The sequence below is a fragment of the Heteronotia binoei genome, chromosome 21, assembly GCF_032191835.1.
Source record: "Heteronotia binoei isolate CCM8104 ecotype False Entrance Well chromosome 21, APGP_CSIRO_Hbin_v1, whole genome shotgun sequence".
Taxonomy (NCBI): domain Eukaryota; kingdom Metazoa; phylum Chordata; class Lepidosauria; order Squamata; family Gekkonidae; genus Heteronotia; species Heteronotia binoei.
Window position 1 is genome coordinate 192,581,937 of NC_083243.1, and position 27,685 is coordinate 192,609,621.

The 27,685-nt window shown below is 42.3% G+C and overlaps 1 protein-coding gene across 9 annotated transcripts in view; it reads left to right on the plus strand.

Annotated features, from left to right (window-relative positions):
- Positions 1–27,685, plus strand: part of KALRN (kalirin RhoGEF kinase) — an 837,912-nt gene that overhangs the window by 671,939 nt on the left and 138,288 nt on the right. The gene's annotated exons all lie outside the window — the stretch shown is intronic.

A 27,685-nucleotide genomic window follows, 5' to 3' on the forward strand; every position in this document is an offset into this window, starting at 1 on the left:
CTGGGTTGTAATGGTGTGCGCTCCCCCCCCCCCCCCCCCCGGTCTGTGTTAGATGACACCTAACAAGTGCATAATCTTGGAGTAAGTCCTGGTGAATGCAGTGAAAGTCCAAGTGGACTTTAATACAACTTGTTAGTGTTCCTCAATCCTAAGTCTCCAGAGGTCGATTGCAAGAGGGATAAACTCGGGTAATTAAACTATAGTTATGGGTTTAAATAAATCTAATATTAAAAGGGGTGAAGATCTAATGCTTTCCAGGTCATTTTAATTAGTTTGCTTTATCACTATGATAACATCTTCTTTTAGAAACTTTACTATGTATTTTTAGGCCACTGTAATAGTATTAAAACTGTGATTCCATTTTGAATACATACATAAAACCTGTGTGCATATATGATGGCAAAAGTTATTGTTTCTTAGTTGCTGGAGGGAAAATAGTGAAGGGTATCTATTTTGGCATTCTGTTCTAAGCAACTTTGGCAGCATAGACTGTGCATTCAATGAGAGTATGAAAACTGTGTTAGGCATGATATATATTTTAAAAACCTCTTAATTTAGCCAATTTTCTTCTGATTCCTAAGTGTGTACAGCTGCTTTCTTTGTCATAAACGTTTTTTTTGTCTGTGGTGCCTATTTAATTTGTGCTTGATGTAGCCCCTCAGCTGCTTGGTGAATAAGAGCACTGTGTCCCATTTTACAGGTGGGCAGCTGAGACTTCTTGTACCCTGACTGAGGTTCTGGGTTCTGTTGGGAGTACAAAAGCATATTCTATGGAGAAAGCATGCACTATTCAGTATCCGAGTCTGTCTGTGCAGTGCTCCTTGCTTGATTGGGGCCAGAGTCCTGTTATCGGTTGGGGAAGAGTGGTCCCAGTCACCTCATCATCCTTCTTTTTTCCCCCAGCTGATTATGTGTCAGTGCTTTGTTTGTGTGAGCACCTCATGGCACGATTTAAGTTGTTTGTTGTGTCATGTAGGGTTTTAAAGATAAACATTCACTCAAATAACCCTTAAGGAGATACTGGTTTCCTTACAGCTGCTCCCAAACATCTCTTTCCATTCCGTGTGTCATCTCTGGCTTGTTTCCCTGAGTGTTCTTTGTCAAGTCAGTGAATCTTATACTCTCCCCCCCTCTTATCTATTATATTAGGGTAGTTGTGGTCTTGTATACCTGCTAGAAGGATTATTCCAATAGTGTGTCTTCAATAGTATTGTTTTGTCTTTAGACCACCTTTTAAACTTAAAGTGGCTGTTCAGAATACCAAACAACAGGATACAAGTTAAAGTGCACCAGTGACACATTCTCTGGAAAATTCAGGTCTTTAAACTCTCAAGAGAAGCAACCATTCTTTGGAGGCAGGGGAGTTCCAAAGTCAAGGGTCAAAAATCATTCCCTGAGTTCCTAACAACCAATGTCTACCAAAGCTGGTTTCCTGGGCTGACCTATGAACTTAGATTGGTTGACATGAGAAGGGGGTGGGAGGGCAGTCAATAAGGTACTTTGGACTTAAACCGTTTAGGGCTTTTAATGTCAAAACCAGCAACTTGTATTGAGCCCAGAAACAGACTAGAAGCCAAAGTAGTTGGTGTAACATCAGCTAAATATGGTTACCCTGACAGGAGCATGTTATGAAGATTCTAACTGCCATATTTTCCAGTCTGCCTTCATATTTTTGTAGGTGGTGTCACATTGCTAGAAAAGTATATTAAGGCAAATATGACTGTGACCAGCTTTGTCCCAAAAAGGTATGTGTGGCAAAATAGGCAGGTGAGGTCTTCTAACAAGTCGTACTATATGGGAATGAGATATACTTAGCTTCCTACAATGTCATGTCATGTCCACGTAAGTTGTATAAAATGAATTATTGGTGGAAGCAGGTGTCAATTCTACATTAGAACAGCTCTTTTCCTTTTCAAAAGATACAGCTTGTGTCTTAAGTACTCCTCTTCTTTTTCCAGCTCTTCAGATTTTAAGCATGTGCATGAGAGAGCAACACATTTGAGGAAAACAGTCCTTTTGAAATTTCAAAGAGGCTAATGTTTCTGAATGTAATCCAATCTATTGGACTAGATTATATATATTCATTGCACAATTGCAAAAGTCTGCTTCACTTTTATTTGTATTAAGGTCCCTTGGTATTTGGATTTCTTATGCAGAAGGTGAAGGTGAACTTCAAAGGGGTGTTTTGGTTGCTTCCTGATCCTTATTTATCCATACCCCTAGGAATAACTTTGTTTCCTTTGGCTGTGAATTAAAAAGTGATGGGTTTCCAGAAACTGCCTTCTGAGGTTCATATGACATGCTTTTCTGTGTTGCCTCTGATTCTAACCCAGTATTTCCTCTTTATGAGATACTAGGAATAAGGCCCTCTGTGAAGACAAATACAATGGACTCTAGAAAGAGGCTCTGGGTGAGTGCCCCCCTACCTCCCACCCACCCAAGTGAAGGCATTCACACACACACACCCCGCCTCAAGGGGTGCTGATCTCTGCCATCTGGACAGCAGTTGTAATTCTGAGTGGTCTCCAGTCATCACCTGAAGACTGGCAACAGTGATTCCCTGGATGGAAATGGCATTGTACCTGTCTGAGGTCCCACCCTTCCTCAAACTCTCTCCAGGCCCCACCCCTTAAATCTCCAGGAATTTACTAACCTAGAGTTGGCAACCCTATCTTCTTCCCTTTACCTGCCCCTCTGACTTCAGCTTTCCATCACCACCTCCCTCCCTGCAGCCTCTACATAACCAAAGGACAGTCTTTCTCCACAGTAGGGGGGGGGCAAGGCAGCTTACATAATTCTCTCCTCTTTAATCTGCACAAAAACCCTGTGAGGTAGATTAGGCTGAAAGTGTGTGACTGGTCTGAAATCACCCAGTCAGCACTGGTCCTGCTGGGCTTGCAACCCCCCCCCCCCTCAGTTTGGAGTGTGATTCTGTGCTTCACATTAGTCCTGTTATGCTGGCATTGCCAAAATGGCACTGGGTTCTGCTGAGGGGATGTACTAAAAGGAATGGCAGGATTGCCCATTGGAAACAATGGGAGAGGCCTGAAAGCCCATTGGAGATAATGGGAACCAGGAATGCCAACTGACTTGCATGTGCTCAATTTAAATACATCACAGCACACAATAGTTGCAATGAAAATACAAAGTGAGCTGTAAATTAATGTCTCTGGGCCCAGACAAACTGGTCTGGGGCTGGAATAAGAGGGGGAAAGATGACTCTCAGAAATAGAATTAGTGCTCTGGGACTGGACTGACTAGGACTGGAATGATGGCCCATAGGAGTAGCAGGAGTGTTTTGGGAGGGAAATGACAGCCTCTGGAAGCAGCAGAAGTGCTGGGTTTGCACTGCCAGAGTAACCCTGGATCTACTAGGCAAATTGCACTGATTCTGCTGGGTTTGCAAAAATTGTCCCCTCTAGAAAGAGGTTCTGGGCAAGTGACCCTCCACCCTTGCTATCTTCCCACCCACCCAAGAGAAGGCATTCACTTCCCATCCCGCAACTTCCCCATCCTAATACCACCCACCCAAACCACAGCCCATTGCCGAGAATATTAGAACTGAATGGATGTTTTAAGACCACTGAATGCCGTTTTTAAATTGTATTGAAATTAGCATCTGAATTGTTTTTAACTTAATCATAGAGTTGGAAGGGACCTCCAGGGTCATCTAGTCCAACCCCCTGCACAATGCAGGAAACCCACAATTATCTACCCCAAATTCACAGGATCTTCATTGCTGTCAGATGGCCATCTAGCTTCTGTTTAAAAACCTCAAAGGAAGGAGAGCCCACCACCTCCCGAGGAAGCCTGTTCCATTGAAGAATTGCTCTAACGGTCAGAATTTTTTTCCTAATGTTGAGCTGGAAACTTTTTTGATTTAATTTCAACCCATTGGTTCTGGTCCTACCTTCCGGGGCCACAGATAACAATTCCACACCATCCTCTATGTCAGGGGTCTCCAACCCCCGGTCCATGAACCAGTAGTGGTCCGTGGCCTGTTAGCAACCGGGCCGTGAATTGTATAATTATTTCATTATATATTATAATGTGGTAATAATTATAATAATAAGACATGGGATTTATTTCCTGCCCTCCACTCCACATCTCAGCATCTCACAGCGTTTCACAATCTTCTTTGCCTTCCTCCCCCACAACAGACACCCTGTGAAGTGGTTGGAGTTGGGAGAGCTTTCCCCAGAAGCTGCCCTTTGGGTCCCTGGTGCCAAAAAGGTTGGGGACCACTGCTCTATATGACAGCCCTTCAAGTACTTGAAGATGGTGATCATATCACCTCTCAGCCACCTCCTCTCCAGGCTAAACATCCCCAGCTCCTTCAACCTTTCCTCACAGGACTTGGTCTCCAGATCCCTCACCATCTTCGTCGCCCTCCTCTGGACCCAACTTGTCTATAGCCTTCCTAAAATGTGGTGCCCAAAACTGAACACAACACTTCAGGTGAGGTCTTACCAGAGCAGAGTAAAGTGATACCATCACATTACGTGATCTGGACACTATACTTCTGTTGATACAGCACAAAATTGCATTTGCCTTTTTAGCCACCACATCACACCTTTGACTCATGTTCAGCGTATGGTCCACTAAGACCCCTAGATCCTTTTCGCACATAGTACTGCTAAGACAAGTCTCTCCCATCCTGTAACTATGCATGGGATTTTTCCTACCAAAATGCAGAACTTTACATTTCTCCCTGTTAAAATTCATTTTATTGGTATTAGCCCAGTTTTCCAGCCTGTCATGGTCATCCTGTTTCTGTGTTCTACTGTATGTGCAACCCCTCCCAATTTAGTATCATTGGCAAATTTAATAAGCATTCCCTCTATTCCTTCATCCGCTTGTCACTCCTCTCCAAAAGGACGAGGAACCATTCGCAAGCACTCTTTGGGTGCGATCTGTCAACCAGTTACAGATCCACCTAACTGTAATAGGATTCAAACCACATTTTACCAACTTGTCAACAAGGATAGTATGTGGAACCTTATCAAAAGCCTTACTGAAATCAAAATAAATGACGGCTACAGCATTCCCCTGATCCAGCAAGGTAGTCACTTTCTCAAAAAAAGAGATCAGGTTAGTTTGACATGACTTGTTCTTGAGAAACCCATGCTGGCTCTTAGTAATTCTTTCTTAGTAATACATTCTTTCTAAATGTTCCAGGACCAACTGTTCTAAAACTTTTCCAGGTGTAGATGTAGATGTCAAGCTGATGGGTCGGTAGTTACCTGGATCCTCTTTTTTCCCCTTCTTGAAGATAGTTTAACTCAACGTTTTGTTGTTGTTTTATTGTGAACTATGAGCCACCCTGAGCCTGCTTTGGCGGGGAGGATGGGATATAAATCGAATAAACCTAACCTAACCTTCCTCTTAACTACTCCTGCACCCTTGGCATGACACTACCCCCCATGGCATTCACTCACCCACAACCTTGCTGTCTTTCCACCCACCCCAACTCTTGGTATTCACTCACCCCCCACCCTTGCCACCTTCCCACCCACCCAAGTGAAGACATTTCACCCCACACACACACCTCAAGGGGTGCTGATCTCTGCCATCTGGACAGCAGTTGTAATTCTGAGTGATCTCCAGCCATCACCTAGAGATTGGCAACAGTGGTTCCACAGGGGGAAATGGCATTGTACCTGTCTGAAGTCCTACGCTTCCTCAAACCCCACCCTCTCCAGGCCCCACCCCTTATGTCTTCAAGAATTTCTTAATTGGAGTTGGCAACCCTATCTCCTTCCCCTTATCTGCCCCTTGACTTCAGCTTTCCATCACCTTCCCCATCCCTGCAGCCCCTACACAGGGAAAGGACAGTCTTTCTCCACAGTGTGTGCAGGGGACCAAGGCAGCTTACATCATTTTCCTCTTACAACTCTGTCAGGCAAGTTAGGCTGGAAGTATGTGACTGGTCCAAAATCACCCAGTCATCTCCTACAGCAAGAACCTGGGTCTAGAAGACCCAGCTTTGAAGCCCTGACTCCTATGCCCTCCTCAGACTCCAGTACAGAACCTGGAACTGGCAGCCATAGTCAGGACTGGCCCCAATGAATTCTGCCACAGAGCCCAGTAGTGATACCTTTCAGACCAATAGTTTGGTGTAGTGAGCCAGTTTGGTGTAGTGGTTAAGTGCGCGGACTCTTATCTGGGAGAACCGGGTTTGATTCCCCACTCTTCCACTTGCTGTTGCTGGAATGGCCTTGGGTCAGCCATAGCTCTCATAGGAGTTGTCCTTGAAAGGGTAGCTGCTGTAAGAGCTATCTCAGCTCAGCCAATAGAAGGAGAGTAGAGAGAGCCAATAATTTCATTTGGACAGAGGATGAGGGAAGGCAACTTAATATAAAATGCCATCCTTTAATGTGAGTAAGAACAGAGCAGCACAGTATACTCTGTGCATCATCTTCTCTATAATAAAAGTGCTGTGGGGTGACCAAATGCAGGTCTTTCATTAGCTGAGGGATGTGCATCAACTGCCCCTCAAGGTCTGTTGTGTTCCATTGACTGAGGATTGAGGCACTGCTTCACACAGGAGAGAAAAAAATACCTTCCCTAGATTAGCTGATGGAGGGAGGAGGGAAACAGACACAGAAAGCCTTCCCTTGACTGACTGAGGGCTCCTCCCCCTTCTCCTTTGGGGAACCAAACAGCCAGAGAGACATAGATTAAAAAACGGCATTCCTTCCCAGCAGAACAATGACATTTTATTCTAGATACAGAGAGAGAGAATATGACATCTTGTGTTTAAGACTGGGGTACTAGAGAAGCTGCCTTTGCTTTCCCTTCAGTGCCTGTTGGTAGCCAACCAAACTTGTTCTGTCAGTAAAAGGTGGAGGGGGGGAGGCCCTTTCCATGACTGTTTTGGCCTCTGAGTGAGAACTCATTGAGGCCACTCCTGACTACCAGCTCCAGGTTGGAAAATTTCTGGAGATTTTGCGGAGGAGTCTACTGAAGCCACACATTGGGGAGGGGACAGGCTCCAGCTAGGGACCCACCCCCAAAGCAGTTATTTTTTCCAGGTTGGGGAGAGAGATCTGTTGTCTGGAATTCAGTTGTGATCTTCAACCTCCACCTGAAGGTTTCCTACCCTAGGCCTGGCAGCACCCTCTGGGTAACTTGATGCCACCATACTGGCATGACAACTAGCCCTGGCTGCTTGCTGCTGGTCAGCAGCAGCCCCGCTATGACAGCCACTGTGATGTGGTAGACAGTGTTTCAGAGCAGGGTCTGTCACACCCAGATTTCTACTGTGGAAGCTGGCTGAGTAATTTTAGACCACCCACATACTTTCAGCCTAATCTACTTCACAGAATTGTTGTACAGTTCAAAAGGAGGAGAGGAAACTGATGTAAGCTGCTTTGGTCCCCACTGCTGAGAGAGACTGTCCTTTTCCTAGGTGGAAGCTTCAGGAATGGGGGAGGAGATGGAAAGCTGAAGTCAGGTAAAAGTAGGTTGATAGTTATAGCTACCTTCTTGACATACCTTGCCTCCCTCTATCTTTCCCTTCCCTTCTCCCCCCCCCCCCCAGGCAATGACACTCACCCACAGCAAATTTCTAGTGCCCATTGTATTTCTCCCCACAATGGGCATTATTGCTAGTTGTTAAAATACAGAGAAATGTGAAAGAATGCAATTTATTGTAGAGTGTAGGATTTTTTTTTAAATGGAAGGAAATAGTTTTTGAAATTGAAAAGGAGCTTTTTGCTAGTGGAAATTCTTGACCTCTTCTGTCCTTCCCACAAAGCTCGTGGAAAGGAGCCAGTAGGAACAGATGGATGATGTGGGGCATAAATAAGTGAGATTTTGGTCTTTAAGATTCTATGTGCTACGGGGTAGTGTGACTCAGTGGTAGTGAACCTGCTTTTCATGCAGAATATGCCTGATTCAGTCCCTGGCATCAACAGTTAAATAATCTCAAATATCAAGCGCCTGATAGCCTGAAGAACTTCTGCCAGTTTGGTGTAGTGGTTAAGTGCGTGGACTCTTATCTGGGAGAACCGGGTTTGATTCCCCACTCCTCCACTTGCACCTGCTAGCATGGCCTTGGGTCAGCCATAGCTCTGGCAAAGGTTGTCCTTGAAAGGGCAGCTGTTGTGAGAGCCCTCTCCAGCCCCACCCACCTCACAGGGTGTTTGTTGTGGGGGAGGAAGGTAAAAGAGATTGTGAGCCGCTCTGAGACTCTTTGGAGTGGAGGGCGGGATATAAATCCAATATCTTCATCTTCTTCTAGACAGTACTGAGCTAGATGGATCAATGGCCTAATTTGGTATGTGGCAGCTTTCTATATTTTATAATCTTATATACAGAGAGAATGTTCTATGAGTTGTGCACCCAGGTAGGATTTAGAATCTAGAATATCACTTTATGTTGAACAACTTCACATGTACCTTCCTAGCAATCCAGGGATTTCTTGATTTGACTCCTAAGCTCCTTTCCAGTTTGTGTCTTGGCTTTCTATGTTCATGGGATCAATTAGAGGGATGGACATACTTTCTAAAACTCACTGATGACCTGAAGATGAGTGGCAGTATTTCTTCCTAGTTACAGTTGCTACTAAACCTGGGAAAACATTAAAATGTAACCCAGGGAGTTTTAAGCCTGCAGGCACCTTTGGAATTATGACATTGGATAGTAAATGCCAATCACAGAATGGCTGCCACTGGAGGAGCAGCCAACCACAAAATGGTTGCCATGAGATGCTAAGCTACCCCACAGCATCTCAAGGAAGCCATGTATAACTCTTACTCTTAATCATGTTGGGCAGAAGCTCTTTGAACAGGATGCCTTTTAGAATGAACATATTGTTTAAAACATTTCCTTGCATACAGACAGCTTATCTTCAGTCATACAGTGAAGGTCTCTTGTGCTGTGGAAACAGCTGCTGTCAAAACAACTTCTTAAAAATCTGCACAGCCAATCAGAAGCCCTGCTGGGCAACAACCACATCTGGGCCTGTCCACTTTCTAAAAACACTTGGTGTACACCAGGAAAGATATCTGTGGGTGTCATGGTGCCCAGCTGCCCACAGTTGTCATGTTGGGGAAGCCTGAGGCACCCAGTGTATAAAAGTTGTCTCACAATCTTGTTCTAACACTTAAGCGTTTGGCTTGCTGATGTCAGGTTGCTTGATGTCAGGTTGGAACCCTAATCCTGATCATAGATAAGTGTTTTCTCACTAATGAATTAGTTACACATGGAGAGAGACATTTAGAGTTGTGAAAGGGTAACCAGTCCATGGTCAAAGCTATAGATTGACCTATGTCTCTTTACAAGTAGTAGTAGTATCTGTATTTCTTTATGGTTATGCTTCTGGCAGTTGCTTAAACTCTCCCATGGCCTTGTTCTTTAAGATGAGATAAGCAGGAGCTGTGTGATATGACTCTGAGATTGCCAGCTCCAGAGAAGGTCAGTGACAAAAGAAACTTAAATAACTGGAGAAAATGTGAAAGGAAATCTCTCATGGGAGGAGTGTTTGACTTTATCATGAACATAAAGTTTGGGTTCATTTATTTGATTTCTCTTAGGTCTTCCTAATGCTTTATTTCCTCTCTCCTGACAGAGAGACCCAGGTTTTGTACAGGACTACTTGTTAAGTATGAAGGTTAGAAATGCGTTTCTCCAGACACAGGCATACATACAATTTCATATCGCTTCATGGCATGTTGGAGTATACACATGTTTGCTGTTGGTCCTCCCCCTGCACTCAGTTCAGTCCTCTGGACGCTTTTCCATTTCTTCTGGGTTTAAATGTTGCTGTGTGTTTGTTGAAAAAAAGGCAGGCTGAACTCAGCTGAAAGACATATTTAGCTTGATATGAACTGCACTCACCTTGCAGACATGGCGGGGGGGGGGGGTTCATGATGATAAAGGTTGTGACTTCTGTGGCTTCCAGATTTGGGCTTAATCGAGTCAAGTATCTGTTTGACCTGTGCAGCGGGGTGTGCCTCTGCTCCGTAGGAGGATGGAGGGTAATATTCCTCTGACAGCTAAGCTAATGTGCGTTGTATGTCTGGAATGCAAACTAGTTATGTTTGCATTTCCTCTGTGCTCATATGGCAACAAAAGATGTATTGTTCTGCTTGCGGCTCTTTATCTAACTATTTTGACCCTGTTCATTATTCCCTTCACAAGGAGCAAGTCACATAGAAATTGAGAGTGGTAGCAAGGTAACTTTAATTAGAAGGAAGGGTGACTATCACTCGGTGGAAATTTGCTTATATATCTGTAGACTATATCTATGGAGAACATTTGAACCATGGCAATAAAAACCACAAATTATTTGTTTATTATTGTTGCTGCTCACAGTTATCGGTTAAAGGCTCTTACAGTGACTTTTAAAAAGTTTAACAATTTATAATGCTTTTTTAAAAGGTTTTGTTTAAAAATACAGTAGATACCAGGAAGAGCAGCAGCAGCAAAGAAGTATCACATTTTTTAAAAAGCAGCATCTCTACTCCAGCAGTCTAAAAAGGATTCCTCTAAAGCAACTTCTTGGATAATTGCTCAGTATTTATATGAAAGCCGGATTCCTGACAGAAAAAGTGCCACTGTACAGTAGATCTGAGTGATCTGTTCCAGATCCAAATGTTGTACTTCTTATTTATTCTTTTGCAGTAAAAGCTGGCTCTCCAGGCAACTCATGTGAGAAACCCATATAAATCATTACAAACGGTGTAGTATGTTCAAATGGGGAATGGTTGTACAGGAATCAGGACTGCAGCATTTAATCAGATTAATCTACTAGGATTAATCAGTAGAGACCTGATTTGGGAACTCCTATCTTAAAGGCGCACTTTATTTTTGAGCTATTGGATTCCACTAGGCTACCAAGATAGAGCATGTTAATGAGAAATTGCTTTTTGTGGGATCTTTATTCTCAAGTTAAAAAAAAAACTACATTGAATTTTTTTCTAACACACACGCACACAAGTGTCCTGACAGATCATCAGCGCCCAGCCCAAATCCCTGGACCTAGAAACCCAGAATTCGGGGACTGCACTCCTTCCATGAAATCAATGCCCACTAAGAAGGGATTTTTAGAAATTCAACCCGTGTGGGTTAAAAATGGTAAAATGTGTTTTCTCAGTGGGGTAAAGCTTTGCTGTGTGCCTGGCAGCCTGCTGCCGGCTTCCATGCCCCTGTCAGGTGTGGAGGTCTGTGTTCTGAGGTAAAACTCGGTTAACAGAGAATGTAGACAGTTGAACGGGTGTCCTGACTGACTCATCAGCACCCAGCCCAAACCCCTGGGCCTGTATAATAACACTGCTGCTGGGAAGAACATAAGGTTGCCAACTCCAGGTTGGAAAATTCCTGGAGATTGGAGGGGTGGGATCTCAGACAGATACAATATCATAACTCCACCCTCCAGACCGGCCACTTCTTTCTGAGGAACCATTGTTGCCACTCTCCAAGTGAGGGCTGGAGATCACTCAGAATTACAACTGTTCTCTAGAACATTGTTACAGCTGCTGGGAAGGAGTCAGGGGTACTAGCTCCAGGTTGGAAAATTCCTGGAGATTTGAGGGGTGGAGCATGGAGAGGGTGGGGTTTGAGGAAGGGTGGGATCTCAGGTACAATGACATAGACTCCACCCTCCAAGCCAGCCAGTTCCTCCAAGGGAACTATTGTTGCCCCTCTCCAAGTGAGGGCTAGAGATCACTCTGAATTACAACTCCTTTCCAGAGGGGAGAGATCAGCTCCCCTAGAGAAAATAGGAAATAATAAAATCACTGGTCAACAATAATAATTCACATTCTCATTGTGTGTACATTCTATTGATTTAGTCCAAATATAAGACAAAATAAAGAACAAAGGAACAATAAGGTATTTGTACTCCCCCAAATATACACTTAAACGTTTCTGCACAGGAACCAGCCTTAACCAAGTCCATAAGTAAGTGCTTTAGGGTGGAGTCCTTAGACGTTCTACTGTGACGTTGCAATAGAGAGAGAAAGGAAGGACCGTACAGAAAGGAGTCCTCACGGTTTCGACCGTCGCACTTCATCAGCCTCTTGGTGTTTTTCAGAGCCACAGTAATTATGTTACAGACACGGATCAACGCATGCTCTAAACCTCTGCTGCCGACTTAATTACTTTCCTTAATTATTTTCCTTCACTTTCTAAACAGTCAACAAGGAAGAAGGATTGGTGTAAGGGCTGTGTGTCAATGTGGCTTTCTTTCAATTGAGATTTCACTGTCCTGTATCACTAGCTTTGTTTCCCGGACTTGAATCCAGGAAGGTTTATATTGAATAAGGTCCCACACAGGGCTCACTACTCTGACACCCAGTTTTCATTCAAATAGTTAATGGGCATCTGGACTGTACCACAAGGCTGCTGATAAAGACTTGCCTGTTTTGAGTACTCAGTTAAAAAATGTACTTCCCACAGGCATCTAAGTAATTCTAGCATTGCATTCTAAGCATGTTGTATAGGGAAAGGGTTTTTAATAGAAAAGCATGCTGCCTTGTCAGGTTCCACCCGCAGACTGATGGGATGGAACTCACTTTGAGCTATATCACCTCAGCCTTAGTATGTTTTGGATCACTTTCAGGTTTCCATCTAAGCTCTAATTGCTTGGTGTAGTGGTGAAGTGTGCGGACTCTTATCTGGGAGAACCGGGTTTGATTCCCCACTCCTCCACTTGCACCTGCTAGCATGGCCTTGGGTCAGCCATAGCTCTGGCAGAGGTTGTCCTTGAAAGGGCAGCTGCTGGGAGAGCCCTCTCCAGCCCCACCCACCTCACAGGGTGTCTGTTGTGGGGGAGGAAGGGAAAGGAGATTGTGAGCCGCTCTGAGACTCTTTGGAGTGGAGGGCGGGATATAAATCCAATATCTTCATCTACCTCACAGGGTGTCTGTTGTGAGGGAGGAAGGGAAAGGAGATTGTGAGCCGCTCTGAGACTCTTCGGAGTGGAGGGTGGGATATAAATCCAATATCTTCATCTACCTCACAGGGTGTCTGTTGTGAGGGAGGAAGGGAAAGGAGATTGTGAGCCGCTCTGAGACTCTTTGGAGTGGAGGGCGGGATATAAATCCAATATCTTCATCTACCTCACAGGGTGTCTGTTGTGAGGGAGGAAGGGAAAGGAGATTGTGAGCTGCTCTGAGACTCTTCGGAGTGGAGGGCAGGATATAAATCCAATATCTTCTTCTTCTTAAATATGTAAATCAGAAAATCATAGAATCACAGAGTTGGAAGGGATCTCCAGGGTCAAATATGAAAGGCATGTTCAAAGTGGCTGAGCTGAATTCTGTGGGGCAAGAAAAATGACTGAAGATTAAGGGCCTGAACAGGTTTGTCTAGTTTCCTTATATTTCCTGAATGATATGCCATTAAAGGTTTGGTATGGTATGGTATGGATAAACTATGAGGAAACAGCAGCAATTACTGGATGGGGAAAGCTGTTATGCCAGCCAGTAGTGACTGGATTATTGCTCACAGTGTTTTTATATGTAAGGCACAATAGTAGTAAGTTTATTTTACAGAGGGGGGGTGGGTGGGTTATGTGTTTATGAACAAATGTCAAAGCTGATGAGTTAAGAGTTTCATCAAGCTGGTGATTGAGGATTTCAAAAGCTTGCATATTGGTTGCTGCCCAACAGTGGTTGTAAATACACTGACTGCGTATCAATTAACTGACTACACATATCATGCCATTACCCACTATTAATGTTATAGAAGCTGTCCTGCGATCAACTGAATATTCCGTAGCCAATTGTCTGTCTTCTGTTTAGGTAGCATTTGGAACTGGAGCACAAATGATAACCGATGCATACGATTAAGAATCAGCGTGCAAAAGTGGGAAATATCCAAGCTTGTTCTCTCCCCATCCCCTGCAAAGGTGCTCCTTCCCTGTGTAATATTATGAAGAATATTAAGCTATATAGAAATATGTTGAGTGAGTTTTATGCAAATGTTACTCCTCCAAAGAGTAACTCTTCCAAAGCTGATGCTCCACAAAAGCCACCCAAGCAGCTGTTGCTGTCAAGTCGGCAGATTCAATAACGAGTCGTTGTTGATACAAAGAAACTACTTTATTGATACTGATACTTGAGGTTATACCAGCTTTGAAAAGACTAAAGAATAACCTGTAAATGCATGGCTTATAAGGGACACTTCAAAGGGATTCCTAAGGGGGGAGGATTATGCAGGGAACATTCACACATTGATGTTACCACTATGTTCTCAGGCTTCCGTGGCCTTAATCGTTGTGGGCTCCTGACTCCCTTCCGAGAGCCAGGCCTGAGAAGGCACAGATAAGACTTTCACAGCTTTCCATTTCAAAGCAAGGCTATTCACTACAGGAGGGAGGGGTAGGGAAGATACAAGCTAGCAGCATTTGAATATACTTTGGTTCTACCCAGAATGCTCTTTGACTGAGCCAGAGTTACAGACTTGACAGTTGCAGATAGCCCAATGAAGGAAGCCATCAAAGTTCCAAAGAGGAGGGGAAAGCAGTGAACATGGCTTATGTCCATTGCTTGGACCCAGACTTGTCCTGTCTGTGGTGTTGCTAATGGCTTCCAATGATTCAGTTTTTTCCTGGCCAATGGTGGCATAGGAAGATGCATCAAGTGTAGCTTGCTTTGGGTGACAACATACCATGAACTACATGTTAACTTGCAGTAATTGTTGTCTCTAAGTTTACTGGGGTGCATCCATCCTCTAATAAAAAAAGAAAGAAGGGTCCCCTTTGATCACCCAGAAAGTTACGTAGGGTATCACGAGACTCATTAGGACAAAAGCCATGTGAAGACAGGGGCTGTAGTAAGCAGTGGAGTTCAGCAGGATTGAGTGGCGAAACTAGTTGGATCCATTCTGCTATTTGCAGTATCTTCTGTGCAAGTATAAAAGGAGAGTTGTGATCACTTGATACTGGTGTGACAGAAAACTTGCCTGTTTCTTAATAATTCATTTGTCATGCAAGCTTAGACCATACACAGTTATGTTAAACATGTGAGCTGGCCTCAACAGCTAGCTAGCACTTGAAAACTAGGAAATGAAATGTGATTTCATATGAACATATGAAACAAACTTAAACAGGGAGCAACTCTTCAGACATCTGTCATTTGAGATCCTTTGACTAGAGATGCAAGATATTGAATCTGGGATCATCTGCTTCAGATGTTCATCCATCAAGGCGGAGTCCCTGTCTGCAGAATGGGACAGTGCTTCAGTTGGCTGATGACATTATCAGACACAGCAGCTCAGACACAGCAGCTCAGCAATTTGTCATTGACATTGCTGCTGTCAGTTCCGTGAATGCTGGTGCAGATGCTAAAATATGGATCATTGAGAAGTGTATGTTATTGAAGAGGGTGGGAAAGCTGTGGGCAAGGATGGATTATCCATGATAGGCTGAAATTAGGCTTGATGTGACAAGGGGAGGGGAAATTGAAGAGGCCTTTTAAAACAGTCCCATTGTGGTGATAATTCTTACAGCTGATGAACATGCGTATACAGCATCATTCTTTTTCTTTTGGTGGCATAGCTATGCATTTATAGATCCTCTTATGCACCCTCAGCCTATAGACTAGACACATTCTGGGAGTTCTGTGTTGAAAACTTAATTATTAGGGCTATATGGGCCTAACCTGGATCTGGATGGTGGGGAGGAGGTGGATGAACCTTATCTCACTGATATTTTTGGCCTAAATTGATCTGGGTAACTACTGTTTGCCTTGTTGTGGAAACTTCCATGTCATCATTCCGTCCCTGCCATCCTGGGCACTCAGTCTACAGGGCTGGGGTAGAAATGCAGGGGACATGAGAGGACTTTGTAAGATATAGTTAGGTCCCAAGTACTGTTGACTTGGGAAAGAAAAATGACCGGGAATCAAATAAACATGGACTGAGAACACGTCGATGTGAATGGATGTTGCCAGTGTGTTTTAAGGCACAATGATTGCTGGTTGAGCTGTTCAGGGAAGGAGCTTGATTTGACCTCCTAGCTTGTACACCATTTCACAAATGGAAAATGAGATATTGTAACTGTAAATAAAGTAGATGGGCAAAAGAGTCATCCTTTCCCCTTTAAATAGCTTGTCGCCACTTTGCCCTTGACCCTTATCCAGGTTGGGTCTCTGCCTACCTGTAACTACCCCTTAAAAGGTGGCAGATTTATAGTTTTGGTAATGTCTCCTTTAACGTTAAGACCACCTGGTGAGTTTAGAAGAGACTGAGGGCAGAACTTAGACTTTACAACATCCACAGGTTGGATCCATGGATGTTATAACATTTAGCTTGGCCCTAAGCAGGTGACTATTTAGAAGTTCAGCCGTTTAATTTTGCTTAACAAGCTAAACTGTATGAAGAACGAAGATGCAATTGAACTTAATCGCCTTTAAATCCAAGAGACAGAAGGTAGCTGAACTGGTATTTTTCATTACATAGTTACAAGCAGAGGATGTATCTAATTTGCTGGTTACAAGGCATCAGTTTTTAATATAGCAGTTTTTCTGCACCATGTTGATAGCATTCAAAAAAAAAAGCAGGATGAAGTTTATTAAGGCACATTTATCCTTGTTCCAGAGCATGCAAGTGGTTTGTGAGCGAGGCGTTAACAGTAGAGGGACAAAAGAAGATTTCAGCTGGGTGAGGTTGTGAATAGGTATTACATGTTGCCTAGAACCAGAAACCAAGGAAGTTCTATATTGGTATTAAATGAGCTTAAATAATCCGGTTCATTACACAGGTTGATGTTGTGCTTCAGTTGTTGTGATAATATGATAAAGTGTTTTGAGATCAAAAGTGCCACGAGAAGTGGTGGGTGTGCTATTTTGGAGAAGCTATTTATAGCAGGTGTTTTTCATCTCTAAGGATTTTTAATGCTGTCACAGACTCAGTCAGAATTGTCCCCTCTTTCCCCTCCTTTAAAGCAGCTGCCTTTGCTTTTAAGGATCTCAAAAGACCCTAATCGCAGATCTCCTGTTTCAATTGGAATTGTGCCCTAAGAATACTGCTAACCTGGAAACTCTGTATGGCCATATGTTTGTGCTAGTCTCTAGGCTGAGTCTTAGAATTGACACTGAGGCAAATAACAGATGCAGTTTACAGCATATTCCTCGGAACAGACCCCCCTGTATTATATCTGCATCAGCCTTTTGAATATGCAAAAGCAGGAGCTATATTCCCTCCCACCAAACGTTTCCTTGCTAAAAATATTAAATATGTTTTCATTCGACAGCTGAAATTGCCAGATTTTGGGAGGAGGGATATGTCTGCAGCTTGCACCACAGCTTTGGCTTGTGTCTTCTGAGTCACAGAATTACTGACCAAATTCGCATCAAATCAGGTAGTTTAATCGTTAGGCTTTCTGGGCGGTGCCTCCTCCAAAAACAATGTCATTCATTGCCTGATTTCACGGAAGTATTGCCAATATCAGGTCTTTAGGGAATTCTCTTTCAAGATAATCTGTGGGAACGAACTTCAGAACATGACACACCAACTGTTTGCGGCAGCACCGTTTATCACATGCCTGTACGACTTGTGACTCACGGGCCAAACCCACACTCAGCCCATTGCGTATCTGTGCTGGCTTAGTGGGAGCTCAGAAATCATGTCTGGACAAGAAAAAAATTCTAGGAGTGATTGACTTGTTCAGCATCTCACAGGCCACAGTAGGTGGATTATGTCTGGGCACATGGGTCATTGACAGTGTAGTCCTATGAAGAGTTGCTGCAGCGTAAAGTCCATTGATATCAAATTTGTGTAGGATTGTCCTTGAACTGTACAGGACTGATGTAACATTCTTCTAAAGGAAAGGAAAGGTCCCCTGTGCAAGCACCAGTCGTTTATGACTCTGGGGTGACGTTGCTTTCACGTTTCATGGCAGACTTTTTATGGGGTGGTTTTCCATTGCCTTCCCCAGTCTTTTACACTTTCCCCCCCAGCAAGCTGGATACTCACTTTAGCGATCTCAAAAGGATGGAAGGCTGAGTCAACCTTGGGCCGGCTACCTGACTCCAGCTTCCGCTGGAATCGAACTCAGGTCGTGGGCAGAGGGTTCAGACCGCAGTACTGCAGTACTGCTGCTTTACCACTCTGCGCCACGGGGCCGCTATAACAGTCTTCTAAAACCACTGGTAAATAAAGCAAAAAAAGTTAAGAAAACAGAAAAGGTGAATGAATATGCCAGTTACTGAAATACTGATGGTATTTGGCAGACAGTTCCACTAGACTGAGACCAAGGCAAGGACAGCCGGACATCTTTGGGGCTGAGGATCACCAGCAAATTGTTTTCTAAGGAGCTTAATGCTCTCCAAGGGACATAACAGAGGAGACGGTCCTGCAAATATATTGGTTCCGGACTACTCAAACCCTTAAAGGTTAAAACCAACGCATTGAATTTGACTCGGTAATCCACTGGATTTTTTAAATTCATTTCTTAATTGCTTAATCTCAGTTAAATTGCTTTGTTTAAGGAGGATGGCAACATCACCCCAGAGTCGGAAACGACTGGTGCTTGCATAGGGGACCTTTCCTTTTCCTTTCCTACTATATTCTTAGTTTTTTTTCTTTCTTTTTAGTCTATAGCTATTAAATTCCTTCTTATAAAGTCCTTACTAGCTTCCCATGGTATTGCTGTGGGGGGAAATCACCTGTGTTGTTTCATTTTAAAAAATCTATATCTTTTTCACATTTTTAACTATATCTTCTTGTAATAAAAGTGTCATTTAATCTCCATCTTCCTCTTCTAAGTTTATTTCTCTGCCAAGTTGCTGAAAATGGATTGTGGCCTGCAAATGTTTTTGATTGGATCTTTACACTCTCTAGATTTATAATTAAGGTTTTTGACATCCAATACATATCAATCCTTGAATATGTTTGGCGTTTATTAGAAAAGAAGACAGAGTCTCAAATATTCAGTTTTTTAATCCTCCAGGCATTTTCCAGTTGTAGCATTTCCATATCGTTAAAGACTTTTGGGGGAGCTCACCCCCTTTAGTTCAGTGGATCTATTACTCCATTCATGTCTCCTAAAATCATTATCTTTCCTTCTTTAAAAATTAATACAGATTGGCAATCCGTCCTTGGAGCAAGTCATAGAGTTTGCAATAAAACAAGTCTTTGTGTAAAGAACAAAAGCTTGATTATCGCGAAATATCGATGCTTGACAGGCCTGGGCAGAGAAATCCTCCTACCAGCCTTTGACAGGGCACCACTGTCAATGGCGCCCAAGGTCAGAAGCTTGAGGAGGCCCAGTCAGTGGAGGCCCTGATAGCAACAACTGTGAAATCCACCTTTTTTTATCTGAGGCGGGTGAAATAGTTGGTTCCCTTCCTCGACCATCGTGACCTGGCAACTGTGATCCATGCAACTGTTATCACATGCAACTGTGATAATGATTTTAGGAAACATGAATGGAGTAATAGATCCACAGAACTAAAGGGGGTGAGCTCCCCCAAAAGTTACCTTAAAATTGGACTACAAGAATGCCCTCTGCTTGGGATTCCCAGGTTGAGGGAGGCAAGATTAGTGACCACCAGGGATCGGGCCTTTTCAGACATTGATTGGAGATGTCAGTGGTGAAGTAGGTGGATTTATTCTGTTTTTTGCATTGAAACCACATTCTCAACAGTCCGTCTTTCACTGCATGATTACCATCTTATTTTTGAATAGCTTTTAATTTCTTGGTCCATAAATAGGTGTGAATTCCTTCCTTTGTATCTGCTATTTCCAATTTAATATTCATCTCATCAGGATTTATAATCCATTCTGATATCCAAAGTAATGCTGCTGCTAGACGATATAGCCTATTTGGTACTGCCAAACCGCCTTTCTTTTCCCTCATCTTGCATTATTTTAAACCTTACTCCTGGCTTTTTTCCATTCCATATGAAGTTGTTTATAGTTTACTGCCATTTTTTTAAAAAAACTTTTCTATATCAATTGGCGGTATTTGAACCCAAAATCTGTACATTTTGACCTAGAGTGGTGCAACTTCAGTCGCAAATGGGACCTTTCAACGATATTTTATTTCTTTTATTTGTAAAATTTGTCTTAAATCAAAATATCTTTTCCCTCAACAAACTTGTAGGTAAATGTTGGAAAATTTACACTTCATTTCCAGCTACTTTGCATAGAAATTATCTTTCTTTGTTCAGTGTAATAGCTTACATTTTCTTATGCTTAAACCTGCCCAGCGTGTTCCAAGGCAATTTATTCTTGGATGTGTTTATCCTGCCTATCTGGTCAATGTCTGGGAAATCTCCTTGAATCTTCATAGAATTCTATATTAATTTATAAAAGTTATCGTCTAGATTATTTTCTACCAAAATCTTCTGGAATTGCTCTAAATCATAGATTAATGTTTCTGCATTGAACCTCCAAAGCTTTAATCTTTGAATTCACTCTTTCCATCCAGAGGTTTTGTCCTTTCAAATGCAATTCGAATATTTTTTTTGTCTTCCTTTATTTTTTTTCAATTTCCTGTGTGTTTTCTTGTATCCTTTTTTATTTGATAGTCCTGTTGATATTTCCTGTTTCATGCTTGAAACTTCTTTATTTATCCTTTTATGCATATTCTTTTCTTGTCTAATTTTTTTTCCTGAGTTCTTTCTTCAGATAGTCGGAAATATTGCTCAAAATTATTAATGTGCCTATTGGGTACTATATGGGGCAGTCTTATGATCTATGTTAATACTAATTACTATGAAATTATTATTCATTTATTATTAATTGATGCTTTGTAAGGTACTAGCTATAATTTCTTACGATTGTGGCTATTATATAACATTATATAATTGTTATTGTCTCTTTTCTGTTGTTTTGTTTATACTTCTAAAGAAAGAAAGCTAGGAATCGCATGCTTTTGTGTTACATGGTAAAAGTGGCTGCCTAGGCTTCCAAACAAACTTAATTTAGAAAAAACTTTAGTGTGTTGCCATGGGGTACAGACACAACTACATTACAGTGTACTAATATATATCATATGGTGGCCTATTAACTGCCTAATTACATGGCTTCTGATCATTAATTTCATTCAGTGATAGTGCTCCAACCTACTAGAGAAGGAATTGTTCCTCTTTTAAGAAGCAGCACACGGTGCCCCACCCTTGGATTATGGGGATCAGAATTCTGATTACTCAGAACCCTCTGAGGATAAGGAGGGAGGGAGGGAGGGAGGGAGAGTTATCGGAGGAGTAGGAGCCAGTAGTGACAACCATGCAGAATAGGCTCTTCCCACAGCAAGTATTCCATGAGATCCTTCCCAAGTTCCTGTGAATTCCGGAAATTTGCGTGGGCAGCAGTAGGTTTGCCAGGTCCGTGTTGGAAAATGCCTGGGAACTTTGGGGGTGGATCCAGGAGAGGGTGGGGTTTGGGGAGAGGAGAGGACTCAGCATGGTACAATGCTATAGAGTCCACCCTTCGAAGCAGCCATTCTCTTCAGGAGGGCTGATCTCTGCCAGCTGGAGATCAGTTCTGAAAACAGGAGATCTTCTGGTCCCACCTGAGGGCTGCAATCCAAAAAAGCAGGAGAGACTTGTGCAGGAGAATGCAGCACTGTCAAAAATGCAACTGTATATAGTGAAGTACTCTATACCAACACCAATTACGAATCATAAATGATTTCTGATTTAAAACAATTTTATTGGCATTCATTCATTCATTCATTCATTCATTCATTCATTCATTCATTCATTCAGGGCAGCTGGAATTCATTCAATGGCCATTTGTCCTGAATTAATTGTTGAGAATTGCTATATGCGTAGATTTTTCCTTGTTAGGTCCCAACTTTGATAAAAACTTCCAAGTGAAACAAGCAAGGAGGTGACAGCTTGTTAAACAGGGCTTTAAGTCCCTCAAGCCTTTCCTGGACGGGACTCCAAACCTGTATGAGTTCTTGACTTAAGGACAACTTTGAGAAGGAACAGCCAGATTGAAAGACTTTTTCCGCTATAATCTTGGCATCAGAAGAGGATTTTTTTTCTCAACTTTTTTGGCATTCTGGTTTGAAGGAAATTGACTTATTTGTGTTTCTGAGACTTTTGTATTTCTATGAGACTTTTCGAAAGTATCGGTATATATTGGATTGATATATTTATTTGAATCATTTATTATTCATAATTGATGTTGGTATTGATGGCTGGCACCCCTAGGCAGCAGGGACCAGGAAGTGATGGACTCTAACGTGCTGGAGGACTCCTGCAGATTATTTCTTCTCAAAGGGGCCTCCCTGTTAGGGATTCCTTTCTGGCAGCCCTTAATGGAGTGGTAAAGATGGAATGGGAGGCCCCAGCTAAACCCAAGTCTACCCACGCAATTATTACTAGGTTTTATTATCTGGTTCCTAAGGCTGTGGGACATTCCAAGCTCCCAGCAGTAGATAACCCAGTCTCCAGCCTATGTTTAAATCCAGTCCTGCTTGTGGATGCAGATGGGCTACCCACAGACCCAGGCGTCCGAATGATCAAACAGGCCTTGTAAAAGGATTTTGAGATGGCTCTGCCATGGCCCTGAGGGCATCTACCACATGTTTACTATTCTCCAGAGCAGTCTATACCTGGGCATCAGTCATGTCAGCGGCCGAAAGTAGGGTTCCCATTGGTAGGCGCACCCATGAAAATGTGCATGGATTCTTTCCTCTAGTCATGGCTGTTCATCTCAAGCACAGGAGTTCTTCCTCTGGGTGACCTCGCCCTCCCACTCAGCCAGGGCCTGTGGGCGGGCCCTCACTTGCATTGCCAGCAAAATGGATCATTTTCTCCCCCCACCCTCCAATGCTTTCTGTTCATGCGGTAGCTAGGAAGGTGGGAACTGTGGCTGGTAAGGCAGGATGCTCCTTTCTGAAAGGCACTTCCCAGGTCCAGTGGAATATTAGGATGTCCACAAAGCGGGGTGCCAGAAACCACTGAGGAGCTAGGAAGGCATTTCTGAGCTGAGAGAGGCAGGTAGTGATGGGTTGTTTTTTTTTTGACCAAACTTTTTATTTTGCAATATATCGTAATAAATTCATCTATTCAAATTCAAATATACTTCTCCAATACATTACATATTTTCCTCCCCCCCCCCACTCTTATTCATGACCTCCGCCGGTACTTAAAACAAATTAAAAGCATATTAAAGGTAAATTCACAATTATAAAATCTTTAGAAAGAAAAAAAAATTATCATTCACTAACCTTTTCTCTAATAATCACTTAGCACTTATTAAACACAATGCTCATAATTATTAATTCAGTTCCAGAGTTCCCCCTATCCTAGTCTTATCTTAACTCTCATATATATATATTTACCAAATAGCTATGTTCTACTAATACTAATACTTTTATCACAATATCACAATACCTCTTTATCATTAAAAGTTCAATTAATGTTGTCATTAATGATGTTTTGAGGGAATCTCACACTTTCTGTCTCACCCACACATTGCTTTCTGCTCATCCCTTGGCTTTGCGCCTCTTCTGCCTTCAGTGATGGAGAGAGCCTTGCCAGGTGAGGCTGAGAGTTGGAGGGAGAGAGGACAGTTCCCCTTTATCTAGGATCCTTACCTAAGGGAGGGTGAGCAGATGCCTTAAAAAGACACAGACTCCTACAAAAGCCCCTCACAAAGTGCAATGTGGCGCGTCTCTTTGTTTTAAAAGTTAGTAATCTATTAGTCTCTGTGGTCTAATGCACCTGTGAACTGTTGATTATTGTTTTCACCCATCAGTTCTGCTTCATCAATTTAGGTTCTCAGGAGATGACAAGAAAGGTGAGGAGAAAACATGAGGGGAACAAATAACAATTTGGTTTCAGTCATCCCAGCTGTTTTTCAGATGTTAGTGTTTGGTGAATATAGGAGACTGAATTATTTGTTGGAGGAATATCTCCCCTTCCCCCCGTCTTGAAGTAAAAAAGGAAAGCCAAGTGTGTCTATTCAAATTCCTGTGAATGAATTGGAAATGCATACTGCAGCTTGGTGTGTGAGTTCCAGGAAGTCAAATGTTAGTAAATCCTTGGGTTTGACTAGTTATAAATGTACTTGGAGAGCCAGAGGGTGAGACCGGCCTTTTGATTTTTGGCAACTTCTAGCAATGAAGTAGCCATAGTAAAGAATCATTTCTCTTCCAAGGATGCTTGGGAAACTTCTCCCTTTCTGGGAAATCAAGTACTTTTGATGGCTGGTGCACACGGGGCTTTGAAGCATAGTTCATGGAATCATAGAATCAGAATTGGGAGGGACTTCCAGGTCATCTAGTCAACCCCCCCCCCCCCCCCCCCCCCACTACCACCATCATGATGTAGGGATTTGACAACTACCTCCTGCACGCACCCTGTAACCCCTACTCCATGCCCATCTTCTGGGCATAGTTGCTTGTATGCTCCAGAAAAAAGAAGTAGGTTTGTCTGGATTTGAGCTGTGCTGCCTCTGGGAGAAAGCAGATAGCCCAAGTGGTGTCTTCTCTTTCTGAAACAGAAGGAAAAGTTGCCTTTGGCTCTCATATCTCTTCTGGGGTTTCTTGCATTATTTGATGGAAACAGGCATTGGTCAGATGGATTACATTAGATGGAAATTCTTTCTCCAAGTAGTAGCTAAAAGCAGCTTGAAGGTACACAAGGAAAAGCATTGAGCAGCTTTTACCACCACCACCCCAGTCCACCTAGAAATGTGTTTCTCCCCCCCTTTGGCAGCCCTCTGGCTATAAGATTCTCCCTCCTCCAAACATCTAGTTCTTTCCCCTTTTAACATGGGAGTGATGGTGGCGTTTGTAGTCTCTCATGATTGTTTCAAGGTGTCTGCCAAAGGTGTTTAGAGGTATTGATGAATTTTAGATTTAAGGCAGGTGGAAAGCCTCTGCAGAAAGCTTAATGTTTTGTTAAATGCCAAGGAAGCTGTCCATTTTTAATAATAATAATAATAATAAAATTTTATTTATACCCCGCCCTCCCCGCCGGGACAGGCTCAGGGCGGCTTACAGGGTGTGGCAAAAGCCATGTTGAACAATAAAACAGTTATACATTTCTATACCATTTAAAATTTACCATTAAGTTTACATAATATAAAAGTCTAAAATCAATCTAAAATAATCTCATCTTATTGCTATCTCAATTATTGATGTTAGTGATGGCATGGTGTTTATTTCAGGTTCCATCTTGGAAGGCTAGCCGGAAGAGGGCGGTTTTGCACGCCCTACGGAATTGGCTAATGTCCCGTAGGGCCCGCACCTCTTCCGGCAGCTGGTTCCACCATTGGGGTGCTTTTATAGAGAAGGAAAAAAAAAACTGATTGTAGTGTATTTATTGTATTTCCTAATGTTTTTTTTAAAATTGTATATTTTACAAATTGATGCCACATGCTCTGAACTGCTTCTGGGAGAGTGGGTTATAAATCCAGCAAAATAAATAAACAAATATGTCACTGAGCTATGGCCCCCTCCCCGATTCGGGGGTCCCTTGAGCTCCAGGAACAGGATTACAGGGGGTCAAACCAGGAAGGGGGAGGCAGGAAAGGCCTGCCCCGTAAGTGTGTGAGTGATGCCTGGGAATGAACTCAATAAAAATCATTAACTGTTTCATCAAAACGTAAATATGCTTGACATAAGCTTTAAGTGGCTCTCTGCTTTTACTGGCAAACAAGTCAACAGTGCCATACCTTTGCAGGGCTTTTATATGGTCTTGTGACTCCTTGGTGAGTCTTCAAACCTTCTCCTCTGGAGGCAAACCACACAGCGCAACTGATGCTGTCATCCAAGACGGTGTCCAGAGGGTAAACCAAGTGGCTTATCCGCTGTTTTCTCGCAGTTTTCAATTCCTCGAGGGTAACATTGATCTCCACGAAATTCCAAGACCTGGAAGGACTCAACGCTTTAAGTTCTTCTAATCCTGCCCTGCCGGTAATTCTATCTGGCACATTAAAGCAGGATAAAGGATCACCGACTGCCATATCGGCATTGTTACGGCATTTTATATGTTCATCTTGGAAGAGAATTCTGTTACAAAGTGCAAACCCAATTGGTCTGATCCTGGATTTGGGAAGTGAATTCTCTTTGTGGAACATTTATTTGGGAAGTAAATTCCCTTTGTGGTGTGAGTATTTGGTAAGCAAAGTAAATATTCTAGAAGTTTATGGAACTTTTCAAGCCTTAAGTGCTGATTGCGAGAGAGGTTTAAGCTTGCTGAATGCCATTAAAACGAAGGATAGAAATTGGCTAGATATGGATTACTTGGAGAACTTAATGGGAATTAAACTACGTATGTCTAATGGGGATAATAATATTGACAGTGTTTACAATTTCTGGAAAGAGAAAGGAAGAAGAAAAAGAACATAAAACATTTTCTGTTATGAAATTTGGTTTGATTCTATTTTCACTTATAATGTCTAAATCAGGGATGTCAAATATGTGGCCCAGGGGCTGAATCAGGCTCTCAAGTAAGTCTGTTTCTTTCTCCCTCTCGCTTGCTTCCTTTTGCATCACAACTTGCTTTGCCAGGCTTGCTCAATTGCACAGGAGCTACAGAGCAAAGCCTCTATTTTATCCATTGACTGAGGCTCCTCTCATGGGGAGGAAGCATGGATGTATAGCTTGCTTTGCCAGGCTCTCTCAATTGCCCAGCCAAGCTACTGAGCCAAGCCTCTCTTCCTTCTATTGGCTGAGGCTCCTTCCCCTCCTGGTGCCCTAGGGAAGGAAGGAAAGAGGCAGAGTTTTCTTTGCCCAATTCCCTGGATCACACAGGAGAGATACAAAGAAAGCACCTTTAAGATCAACAAGTGCTAATGTTTTAAGCATGTTTTAGTTTTTTTTCTATAATATTTATTAATTTCAAGAAAGGGGGGAAAAGTACATATAGATATATAATATTTCTACCATTATCTTTATCTAATTCTAGAACGATCTATGATCTATTCTGTTATAAACTATAATTGAGTTACATGTAATCTTAATTCCATCTAGAAGTTCTTCACCTTATATACCTTTATCTCCCCTCCCCAAATGCAGTCTTCATAGTGCTTTCTATCTCCCAGTTAAGTATTGATTCCTTATATAAATTGGTAATCAATATAAAATAAAACATATAGTGCATGGAAAAGCATCTCTCCACCTATCTATTATAATCCTCTCTCCAATCCATTTTAATTCTGACCAATTCTCTGTCAACGGAGTTTGCATTCATATATTTCTGTTCATATTTTTATCTCCATCATTCTGGCATTCTAAATTCTAACAGTTACAGCAATAATATTCCATTCTAACATTTAATGAGCACAGAACACCTTTCTAAAAGTCAATTATTAACCCAAAATCCTCCTTCTTTAATCCTCTTCTTACTGCTTTATCTTTTTAACTAATAGAAATATTTAAAAAATGCCCTTCTTTATCGTTTTCTTCTTAATACCATACACCCAGTATATGTTCCCCTTATGTATTTAATAACTCCAAAAGGTCCCCATATAATTGCTTTCCATTTCAGGGCAATCAATTATTTTGAATTATTTTCTTCACTATAAATCATAATATTTTAAACAAGTAACCTTAGTAATGAAGGTTAATCATTATTTTTACAGTTACAGATTCCTTTTCCCTTTCTTCCCCAGTTATTTAAATTTCCCAGTACTTTAAAGTAAATCAATAGCTCTTAAAACAATATCCATATTAATAATAGTGAACCCATTCTTTTTCCCCTTCCTTCCCTTCCCATTCCACCTCCATTACCCTTTCTTATTATTTTTAAGTAAGTACTTAATA